The following is a 12,555-nucleotide window of genomic DNA, read 5'->3' as shown; positions in this document are numbered from 1 at the left end:
AAACGTGGGGGTTACTTTTGACTGCAGCATAAAATTTGATAAGCAGATCGGTAACGTTGTTAAAATGAGCTTTTTCCAGCTTCGCCTGCTGGCTAAAGTGAAGCCTTTTCTGAGCAGGCACGACCTGTAAAAGGCTATTCATGCTTTTATCAGTTCAAGGTTGGACTACTGTAATGCCCTCTATGTTGGTCTGAATCAGACCTCCATCTCACGTCTTGTTCAAAATGCTGCTGCTCGCTTTTTAACAAATACATCTAGACGTGCACACATCACTCCCGTTCTCCACACCCTGCATTGGCTCCCGGTGCGTTTTAGAATAGATTTTAAGATTTTATTGTTTGTTTTTAAAGCTTTAAATGGTCTGGCCCCAGAGTATTAGTCTGAAATTTTAACTGTGCGGGAACACAACCGGTCATTGCGGCCTTCAAATCAGTTGGTTTTAGAAGTCCTAAGGTCCAGGTATAAACGTTGTGGGGTCAGGCTTTTGCAGTTGCTGCCCCGAGACTCTGGAACAAGTTACCCCCTGATATACGTACTGTTACAGATGTCGCTCTTTTTAGGTCCAAACTCAAAACATATCTGTTCAGTCTTGCTTTTAATATGTAGCAGTGATGTGACAATTTCATTCTTTTGTTTCTTTATGACCTTTTCTGATTTTACTGTTTTCTATGTTTACTCTTTCTATTCTGTGTTGTGATTTTACTCATTTTGTTAAGCACTTTGGATACCTGCTGGTTGTTGTAAAGTGCTATATAAATACATTTTGATTGATATTGAGTACTGTTAAAAAGTCAAAAAAGTGACAAACGTTGAAAAAGGTGTTGAAAAAAGGGACAAAAAGTTTATTTAATTTCCCATTTCAGGGGTTTTCTAGAGAAAAAAATTAATTTCACCTGGTTGTGATTATGTCATAGAACAAAACTGGAAATGTAGTAACTGTTACTTTAGTGATAAAATAAAGCTATAATTAGTGAAAAACATTTACCTTGCAAGCGTGGGCAGAAATTCAGAATTGAATTGGGAATGACTCCTAAATTTCAATTCTTGAATTTAAATGGATGTCAAAGACGGGATCTGGAATTACAAACCAAAAATTGAATTAAAGGAACCAGAGTTGCAATTCAATAAAAATTCTAATAAATTCATATGCATAATTTAAGTGAAGTGTTTAACAATGAAACTTTAAAGTGTATGTCTGATATGATTGCATTACATATTCTATGAATGTACAGATTACATTAACAGGAAATGTTTCCCCCCAGCAATGAGTGGTAAAAGCTCTAGTCACAGAACAAATAATTAAGTTTGATTTATTGTAATTTTGTGGAACATGATCGAACATGACTCCATATCCCAGACTTCTTTAGTCTAAAGTATTTTGGGGTGGCAGAAGCTCAGTCCGTAGGGAGTTGGGTGGGGAACCGGAGGGTTGCTGGTTCAAGTCCTCATACAGACCAAAGTATGGTGGTGGATTGGTAGAGCTGCCAGTTCACATCCTGGGCTCTTGAGCAAGGCACCAAACCCCCAACTGCTTGGGGAACCTTTCCATGGGCAGGCCCCCATCACGCTGAGATCTCTCCATTTAGTGCATGTATAAGTACTGAGCATGTGTGTGTAATTCAGGTCTGTGTGTCTTAACAACAGAGTGTAAATTGTAATTTCCCCTTGTGGGACAAATAAAGGATATAATATTATTATTATTTCTGTCTTTTTTCATCAAAGATATTGCATGTTGATTTCGCCACAGTCATTGTTATCACTAAGGTATTTACTGTAGCTGTTCATTTTCAAATATTAAGTGGCCTGATGGTTATAAATTAACAGTACAGTATGGATTTTGCCCAGTCACACTACAATATTACTTATATTGAAGTGGTACATTTACAGCAACTTAATACAATATAGTGACTGTACTTTGTTTTATATCTATATCGACTTTTTAGTGAGTTTCCTCTTAGCAAAATGGTCTAAGTAAATTTAAACTGGGCCATTTTTGTAAGAGCTTCTTTTTTTTCCCCTCAACCCTTAATTATGGGGCCATTTAGCTTTACTCACACTGACATCCAATATCCATTGCTGCCCAAACTGCTCCAAATTCCAAACCCCAAGTGCATTGGGTACCAAGGAATCCAAATGTGAAGTAAATTGGATGAACGGTTCTTGAGATATTTGGAAGTGACACACACATACACACATAGAGTCCTCCAACACAGAGGGTGCACTACGAGAAAATGCATGTGAAATACTGTAGTCAAAAAACTCAATTTACCCTGGCGGCACCCATTCCCTGCACATCCACTTCATGAGCTGTTCATTTTTCAAAGTGTTTCACGGGGCATGGTCTCCACCCTATACCAGTACATTAGGAAAGCTTCACACCAGACACTTCCATTAGATGGGAAATGGAGGGGGGATTCCCCAGGACTAGAGTTGGAATTTCACTGGAGCAATGTGTGGAATTATGTTAAATTGGCTTCTAGAAATCCCAACCACCAGTAAATCCACTATAATTTTGTGCATATGACTTATTAGACCCCTTGTAGGCTGTGCCTAATAAAAATTATCGGTGATGCTTCATGCACATTGTGTTCGCTAAAGACAATGGGCACATTTCTGCATATGTTTGGGGAGTGCCCCCCCTCCCGTTGCACGGTTCTGGCAAAATGTTACTTCAAAACTGACATTTGTTTCTGGGACAGTTCCCGCGACAATACAAGTTCTGCTGCTGAATGACACCTCAGATTTCTAAATGTCAGATAAAGGATAGTCCTCGCTGGGCTTACAGCTGCGAAGAGAATGGTGGCGGTGCGCTGGAAGCCCCCAAACACCTTTCTTGTTCATATGGAACTTTCAACAGCCTGCAGTAATGGTACCAGACAGGTGGATGTGGATTTGTGGCTTTTAGCGACAGACATTAAAAAGCCGACTGTGACCACAGTTGCCAGTCCTCTGGGTCCTGAGGAGGGTTGTTTTGCGTATGGTTGTGTTATGCTGCTGATGTGTAAGTGTGTTTATGTTGTTTGTTTGATATAAAACATTTCATCACAAAAAAATACTCAAGAAATCATTTTACTCCATTTATTATTGTAAATCAAGATCAGATGGAATCATATGTAGTGCAGGTGCTGACACAGTGATGCAAAAAGAATCTGCGGAATTCTTTAAGGCCACTGAAACACTCTCAAAGCCGTTTCCAGGAATTACAAACTAAAGATTGAAATGCAACAGGCTGCTGTTCAGCTCAAAGGAAGGATGGCATGAGAAATGTGGTCATTGAGTTGGACTGGGAGAATACCGTTCTGATTGATCCTGACCTTTCCACACAGGAAACTGACAGAGACATTTAAATTTCAATAGCCACTGAGGGCTTAATATGGAATTCATAACAGCAATTGGTGATGATTAATGTAGGTAGACGTCAAATAGGGAAATGTCTACTTCATTGCTAGATAGGTACTTACAACTCAGCTTTCATGTGTAAAAAAATCCTCCTCCTGACATTCTGAATGAACTGACACTGACTGACTGTTAGCACAGTGAGCACAACCTGCTGCAAGGTCCAGTTTTCTTTAGAATTTAGCCAATTTCATCTAGCAACTTGTCAATCAAAGATCAAATGATCGACTCATGTCTTAAATTGCTATTGGGAAATTACAAGTAATGAAAAAGCTTAAGCAGGAGAATTGAAAGGTACGTATGCACATTTAATCAGTGTCGGGTGGTCGGCACCACAGTCAACCAGAGTGTAGTGTTGAGTGTGATGGCTTTCGTGACATGATAAAAACATAAGAGCCGTGGGACAAGATACGAAGCAGACAGCATTTCACCAAAAAATGCGTGCCAGAGTTGTGTAACAGAGTAAAGTTAAGGATGAATTGATAAATGCAGAGAGGGTGGCAATAGTGATTGATGCCTGGACGTCATGTGCCACAGAGTCTTACAGTATGTGACAGTCACAGTGCACCACCACATCTCTGCAGACTGGGAGTTAATGGTTCATGTATTAAAGTCGAGAGGATTCAATGAATCACACACACAGGGAAAATATGGGCGCTTTATTGAAAAAAAGCATGTGTTGACTCCGGCCACCTTGCCGATAACGAACAAGCTCTTGTAGTTGATAATGCCAAAAGCATGATTGTCCCATCACCTTGCATGCTTTGCTAATACTTTAAATCTCTTATCACAGTAAGCTTTTAAAATATCCACGAGAGATTTTATGAACCTTTTTTTGAGATATGTGAATGAGAAATTAGAGCTGCATGAAACAATCTAATTAGGGCAACCCTCTTGGATTTTACTGTGTGTACTGCACTTTTCTAATATTTTAGACTCATTTATTTATAATTTATATGTGTCTCAGTTCATTCAGGGCAGCCTATACTGTTGCTAAAGAAAGGTTGCCTTTCTCAAAATTCAGTCCTACAATGAAAAGTTATGGTTAAATTGTTTAACGCATTGAAGAACAGACCGCCACATTGATGAAATCATAATTCGAACCCTGCTCTAAACCCTCGCCTCAAAACATTGCCACTCAAAAAGAAAAACAGTGCAGCACTGGACCAGCTTTTCAGAGAATTCTTTGAGGTGAGAGCACCAGACAGACCTTCAAGGGAGAAGGGCCAGCGAGGAAGTACAAAGAGAGGAATCCTTTGCTACCGAATGACAACCCTCTACAATTGGTGGAAAGCACAGGTGGAGCAACGACTAAACCTGTTTGAGTCGTGATTCACTCGGATCCTTAACCCAAGTCACGAATCACACGTCTCTAGTGTCATTAACCTGGATCAGTTGAGTCGTACTACAATTCAATCTAAAACAATAACAGCGTCACACACAAACCCTTTAGCAACATTAGCTACTACTATTCCTAGCCATCTTAGCTGCAAAAAGCTTCACAACTTACAATTTCACATGTAACAACTCAACAAGTCAACGCGAGGGATTGAGTGAGCAGAGACAGTCCGACCTGCAGACTCAGAGTCAGAATCTCACAGACCATGGGATTTACTCGAGAACTCGCGAGCCCTCAATGATATGCGAGTTGTTGTTTGCGTGAGTCAGTCCCGCAAATCAGTCGGCTATGAGTGGATCTGATTCAGACGAGCTAGTGAAGTCTTTCCTCGAACTCACGGTAAAGCAAATCAACCACAAAAGCCACTCTTTCACTTCTGAGACAACCTACAACGTTCTGCACGTAGCCAAGCTAGACCTATTGTAGGTTTGGTGTATAAATGTATGTTAAAATGCAATTAGGTCGAGCAGACAGTCCGGAACATTGCAAGCTTGTTTCGGCTCACGGCTCCGGCTCGCCTCACAGTCAATATTTTTTTTTTTTTTTTTTTAAAGAATAAGTTTTCTTATTCCTAGCTATACAGATTCAAGTGACTCACACAACCCAGTTCAGTTTTGTCAGTGACCCTGTATAACCCGAATCCTTAAAGGTCTGCCAGGCCCACCTACAACTGTAGTGAAACCTCTGCATCTTGTTTATCTTAAACCATTGTTCAAACAAATGTTCAATTTATTCTTTTGTAAGCAGCAGCAAGTTTCATTTAGAAATCAGTGGGTATCCTTTGTCTGTATTGACTTGAACTTCAGGGTCATCTACAGTGTTTTCACTAATGCATTAAGTTCGACATGCCACTTACAAATGTATTATTAGAACAGCAATGCATCTTGTATACAGTACACTACCTATTGTATGTAGCCGACCAATTTGCTCTTTGGGCGTTGCAGCCTTGATCACTGGCTGGTATGGAAACAGCACCAAAGTTCCTCATGAGGACACTCTCGATGATGCAGGAGTAGAAAGCATGTCGGAAGTCATGGTGACATCAGTCTATATCCACGAGGTTTCACTTCCAGGATTGCCTTGGTGCTGCCGGAAATTTCGCCGGATGTCCATTACCTTCCTCTTTCTTTGTGTTTGCATTCTAAACTTCGGTAGATTTCTGAGGACTATGGTTAACTGCTCCTCAGATCTCTACAGGGTAAATCCAGACAGCTAGCTAGACTATATGTCTAATCTGAGTTTTCTGTTGCAGGACTAAAACTACTTTTGAATGTACATATGTTCCACCAAAACAAGTTCCTTCCCGCAGCTATTTTACAGAGGCACCGTTGCTCCGTCCGGAGTTTAGCGCCACACAGGACGATTGCGATTGGCTTAAATAAAATACTAATACAGACAACCAGAGCACATTTTTCTTCCATCCTAGAATGCTGTGTGGACTAGCCAGACCCTCCTTTGTAGCACTGTGGAGGAAGGTCTGGCAATGCAAGACTATGGTGATATTGATACTTAACTTCCAGCATCACTATTATGGTTCCAGTTTTTATCAGTGCTTTGTATCCTGTTTTCTGTTATCGTTTGTTTGTTCCCTGATCTGGTGTATGTGTCTTGTTCCTCCCCGGTCTTGTGTTCCCCTGGGTGTTGGTAAGTTCTGTTTCCTGTTTTATTTTTAAGTTGGGTTTCAGTTTTGTCCTGTTTTTGGTTTTACTTCCTGTGTCTTCCCGCTCTCGTGATTACCTGATGTTTTCCACCTGATCCCCTGCCTTCCTGTCACCTGCCTCTCGTTACCTCACTACCTTGTGTATTTAGTGTGCGTGCTTCCCTTGTCTCTTGTCAGATCCTTCTGTCTTGTGAAGGTGCGCGTGTTTCCGATATTCCCGTTATTCCCAGTGAGTGGTCCCCTGTGCTATTACTGTTTTTTGATGTTGCCTTCCCCTGGACCTGTTTTGGACTGCTTGCATTTGGAACTTTTGGATTTTGTTGTTCCTGGGCTTTGCCTTCTCCTTTTGCTCCCCGTGTTTTTTCCCTGGTTTTAGTTTAATAAATTCTGGTTAACCCTTGCCTACCTGCCTGCTGTCCTCATCTCTGCATTTTGGGTCCTATCTTCTAATGGCTGTAACAATCACATCATCACCATTACAAATACAGCTTATGTAAAAATTCTAAATCCTGCATTAATCTCTAGCAGATTAAATTACTGTAATTGCCAATTGTGCAGGGCTTACCAAAAAATAAGAGGTGGGCTTTGCAACCAGTACTAACTGGGACAAGGAAAATAGACACTTCAATGTAGAATTTATTTTAGTATTCTGCTCGTTTACAAAGCCCTTGGTATGGCTCCTAAATATATTTGTGTGTTTTGTGTTTTCTATCTCATTTGTTTAATGTTTTAAGTTTTACTGGAAAGAACATTGAGCTTTCCTGTGTATGAAATGTGCTATACAAATAAAATTGACTTGACTTTAATAATTAGCACTTGTCGTTTAGCACCTTTCTGTTGCCTTTGCCTCTAAAATCCACTTTGCCTTCAGTGTTATCACATTTAGACTTTGGTGGACACCTGACATTTGTTTCATGTCAAACTCCATTAGCTGCTGGAGGCATCTGGACATAGCATGACACCCATGCTGAGCCAAGGTTTCTCTTTTTCTTCCTTTATTATGAAGGCTTAGAATTTTTATGATGGCTACAATTATATGGGTTAAAAAATGTTCATATCTTACAGAAGTGTATAGCATAGAGCATATTTAAAACAAACACCTGCAGACTGATGAAGTCAAGTCTGCATTCAATAGCCTACAATCAGCCCAATAGTTGTATGTCTTTGTCAGCTGGCTGTTTATGTTTGTATTCAATATTTGTACCCAGAAACTGTAGTCAATTATCTACCTTCACAATCATCTCTACCACCAGATTGGCAGCCGGAGTTTATTCCTTTCTGTTATGGTGGACATGTATTGAGCGCAGTGTTTTTCAGTCATTTCCTTTAATATGAATCATGCTTGTCCAAAATGAAATGCTGTGTAACCATATTTAGCAAGCCCCTCCCATCACCTCTTTCAAGAACTCTTTAGTTATGAATTATCAATTGGTTTTACTTGTCATATGTGATCATTTACGCTACAATTCCAGTGATGTTCCTTCCATTTCTGCATTGAAAAGTTATGAATACGGAAGTAATGAACATGTTGGATTGGGAGGGGGAGCAGTTTTAGGCAGTGACCCCATATAGGATCCTAGAGGCCTGAGGTAGGGGATATGTATGTCAGTATTTTCTACAAAGTGGGATACTGTAAATATTGAATTTTAAGTCAAAGCCTCATGTGAGATTATACAATAAAATGCATATACATGCTTTTCTTTCCAGTTTGAATATACAGCTGCAAATTAACTTAACTTTTTAATTTTATGTTTTGACCCTGGAGGGCAATTGGTTCTACAGCAAGACATACAAAACATAGATATACAGTAAAGCAGGGGAGAGGGAAGGTGTCCTGAATACCAGCAGAGGTGGAAAAGTACTAAATCATTGTACTCAAGTAAAAGTACCAACACTTAAAATATTACTTAAGTACAAGTAAAAAGACCTATCTGAATAAAGCAAAAGTAATAAGTAGTTCATTTAAAATGTACTTAGTAGTACTTAGTTACATTTTAAAAAAGAACTGTAAAATGGGCGGGAGGGATTTGTCCCAATAGGACAAGGGTTCATAAATCCAGAACTATTAGATTATAAGACAAATCTACACAATGTATTACAATCTATACAAATCTATACACATGTAATACCGACATAACACATATCAAACATGACATTTAAGACCCTTAGACAGGTATAATGTGCAATTTTAGTTCAGACCATCTCATAAAACATTTTCCAACATTTAATTGAAAGTGAAATTACCATACATTGTTATTTCTGACGTATTTTGACTCCATAAATGGGTTGGACCCTAATGTTCACAGCCCAGACTGGCAGCTAGCTTCTGCACACCTAAATAGCCAGTATGGGATAATTAGATTTATGCAAATTAATTTAGCCAGTCTCTTACATATGTTGTCCTACGGCAGGGGTGGCAATTAATTTCCCCAAGGGGCCACATTATAAACAAGGACTGTTGTGGAGGACCGGATCAAAAGGCTAAATTCAATTCTGCTCAATATTAATTTTATGTCAGGCGGCATGTTCTCAAATGTCTTTTTTTTTTTTTTCAGGGCATATTTGCGCGGCAGAGTCCACCAAACACTCTTTAATAAACTCCCCTTCAGAAAATGGCGTGTTGGCGTTTGCAGCTTAACTAGCAAAGCTTCTGATGTCTTAAGATAACTCTGGTTATGAATTGAAACTATGAGCAGCACGGTGGCTAAGTGGTTAGCACTTCTGCTTCACAGTAAGAAGGTTCTTGGTTCGAATCCAGGTTGTTCCGGGCCTTTCTGTAAAATAAAATAAAATTGAACTGAATTGAATGTCAGTGCCCGTCAGTGCATCAGTCAACTTGTATTTCTCTGCATCAGAAGTTTATACAGTACGTTACTAGGGCAAAGGTGCACACAAAAATGACTGCTGTTCTGACCATTCTGCCATGTTGATTTGAATGGAAATGGCCTTTCTATCCATTTTATTTCTATGCCTATAAAATTTTCACTAAGATGTGAAAGATGTGAAAGATGTTCGGTGTTGAGGACCTCCACTAATTTACAGTCCTGGATAGGCCTTTACAAAAACAACAAAACAGTCTATAAAATTCTCAAAAAACACAAAGAAAAATCAAATAAAAAATCCCATCAGTGTACACCTTTTACTGACCAGGAGGACTGACCAAAGTTTGTTCTGCACATTGGGATTCTACAATTCTGTTTTACTACTCCTCTTGACGTGGCCCGGCCATTATTTCTCTGATTAATGAGTTTAGACCCAGCGCCTTAGGGGGTGGGGGCTGTTGGATACGATGGTTACCCTTACTTTCCCTATACTGGTGCATTTTTTAACTTGATGCTGAGGTTCCTGTGCCAACAGATTAAAGAAAAAGCTAAAACAGACTCATCAACTGACTGCGTAGCCTACAATGACAGGTTTTCCTCTCCTGGAAAACAAAATTCCCAATAGACAATGGTGTGTTAGGAATGAGTGCCATTTCATCAAGGAAGTAAACCCGATTGGGTCCATGTTTGCGCTGACAGACAGAACTGAGGAAAGTGTTACAACCAGCTAAGCAAACCAGGCTCTCTAAACAACAAAGACATACTGTTGCTAAAGGCTAACTTAGCCAGTAACATTTATCTCCCTGTCTCCTTTTCCCACAGTCGACGACAAGAGGCTCTCTCTTGAGCTGTCAAAGTGTAACTGTCTTTTCAACCTGGGCCCATTTCCCAATGCATTTGTGTCTAAAAGACTGATGTGACCAAAAATCTTTGAATTTGGACCAGTATTGAGATTGCAGTGATGTGCAATGTAACCTAATGGGGCAATTGTGCAGTCTTGATTTTTTTTTATTTGCTACTGTCATGCTCAGATTGTTACTAGTTATTAGTGTCTGACAACATTATTGATCACATGAAGTGACCTGTGGTGTTGAGAGTGGAACGCAAGTCAAGCAAAAGGCATTCTGGGAGTCTGTTTTGGAGTTGGCTACAGAAAGTATAGCCATGTTACCTAAAACATTTTCAGGCTTAATAATTTAATGATTACAACAATGTGAATGAGGTCATTATAATTTGGATGGCCGCCCGTATTCATTTGAGGAGAGAGAGAGAGAGAGACTGTAGCTGCTTAGTGTTTCATGCGGTCAGTAGGCTATAATACATCCATGGTTTTGTGTTATCTAAAACATTTTCAAGAAAAAAAAATGGTTTGTATTTGCCCATGTCTCACATCCCTGTTGATTAGTACGGGAAATCCTTGTGTGTCCAAGGTATATCACTGGACACTAGTGATGGTCAAATTATGCATAGCAAACCACTGTCTTTATTTTCTGAGAGAGTGCCATCTAGTGAGCTCAGAAAATAAAGACACTGGTTCGCGAAGCTTCATTTGACCATCACTACTGGACACATCTAGACCACAGATATCTGGCAGCAACAGGTCCTACTCATGAAAACATCATCTTTGGGCATATAGGGGCACAGCACCCACGGTAGTGGTACCAATATCCCAAGCCCCGCTGCCTCTCTCTTTCTCTCTCTCTCTCTCTGTCTATAGCCTATGCTCTGGCTTAAATGAATACAGGTGCTGCTCAAACTATAACAACCTCATCCACGTTGTTGAAATCATTTAAATAATGAGCCATGGCTATGACAATCTTTTAGTTAATAGGAGCCTATCATTCCTGTAGCCTACTGCCAAATAACAGACATCCTGAACTTCTTTTTTTGACTCGCATTCCACTCTCCACATCTCTATCTTCGGACAAGAACACACCTCATGAGATTGATAATGTTGTCAGACACTTTTATTAACAATCTCACCCTGTCAAAAGAGCCCACACAATTGCCCCATTAGGTTAGATTGCAGCTCGGATTGCACCGGCTCATCACTGCAATCTTGCTCACTACTAGATTTTTTATTACATCAGTCAATTAGACACAAACTCATGGGAAAATGGTATCCAGGTTGAAAAAAAACAGTAGTTACCCTTTAAACCTCTGGGGTCTTAGACATTTTTTCCCATCTTTGGTTCAGCTGGTTTCCTTGTGTAATAATGCTTTTATAACATCGACGCTGTTATGCACAATTAAGTTAAATACTGTATACTGGGCTATCAGGTTAGGCATGCTGCATGGATGTCACATGTCTTAATGTGTAACTTGTTACAGTATATGACTATGGAGGCCAAAGGAAAGACTAAACTGAAATGAAATCTCACAGAGAATAATGACCAAACCGTTTGGGTTTTGAAAATTGTTCTCCCAAAAATAAACCCTGTGTCTAACAAAAATATAAACCATTTTGTTTTTTCCCAGAAAAGTCCAAACGCTTTTATCCAAAAGGGTTAGTTGTGTCACCTCTAATGCATTATCTGTCTGCTCTTTGACATCAGTAGGCCAAACCACACTCAATTCAAAATCCAAGCTTCATTCTGGCGTCTCTTTTCTTTCGCTCCTCTGCCTCCCAATACACACACAACAGATTTTATTAAAAGAAGAAAGCAAAGTCTTTTCCGTCAAAAGTCTTTCGTCCAGTGTTTGTGTGACACACACACACACACACACACACCAGGTATACGATTTCCGAATTACATTTTTGTAAGCATGCTGCTTGTGGTCTTGCCGTGGGATTAACTGTATTAACAAACCTTGGAAATGCCGCGGTCCTCACCGCTGTGAAAGCTTGCTGAATGTCATTTATCAGAATTTGGTTGTTACCCCTGTCCGCGACAATCTCTTCCATTCCAAATCTTTATAATAGAGCTAACCGCTAACTGAGTTAATTGTTGCTAACTGAGTCTTCAATTCTCGTGCTCTGTGCCTGAATCCATGTTCTGTATGGACTAGAGCCCGAATAAAACCCCAGATTTTAAGTTGGCTGTAAAAGTTTCAAACTAACTTCCAACTTAGCGTTGTTTGAATTACAGAAATATTCAGAGGAGATCTTATGTATAGTAGCCCTCAAAACCATGTGTTTACGATCCCCAAAACACGCATTAAAACATTTAATAAATGAACAATGACATAACCAAAATAGATTTAGATTCATAGATTTTTAATAAAATGTAACTTTCTGTATGGCTCATAGCCTAGTATTAAGGTTAAGTTACATATAG

At 39.6% G+C, this 12,555-nt stretch overlaps 1 long non-coding RNA gene across 1 annotated transcript in view; it reads right to left on the bottom strand.

The window, feature by feature from the left end:
- Window positions 1-3,227: 3,227 nt before the first annotated feature.
- Window positions 3,228-12,555, bottom strand: part of LOC116686677 (uncharacterized) — a 21,671-nt gene continuing 12,343 nt past the window's right edge. The window contains exons 2-3 of the long non-coding RNA XR_004331325.1: window positions 12,339-12,344; window positions 3,228-3,240 (exon numbers count right to left, since the gene is read on the bottom strand). This is a non-coding gene — a long non-coding RNA (uncharacterized LOC116686677). The remainder of the gene's footprint in view (window positions 3,241-12,338; window positions 12,345-12,555) is intronic.

Source organism: Etheostoma spectabile, unplaced genomic scaffold (assembly GCF_008692095.1).
Source record: "Etheostoma spectabile isolate EspeVRDwgs_2016 unplaced genomic scaffold, UIUC_Espe_1.0 scaffold433, whole genome shotgun sequence".
Taxonomy (NCBI): domain Eukaryota; kingdom Metazoa; phylum Chordata; class Actinopteri; order Perciformes; family Percidae; genus Etheostoma; species Etheostoma spectabile.
Note: the sequence above shows the minus strand (reverse complement) of the source record. Positions and strands in the feature narration are given on the sequence as shown.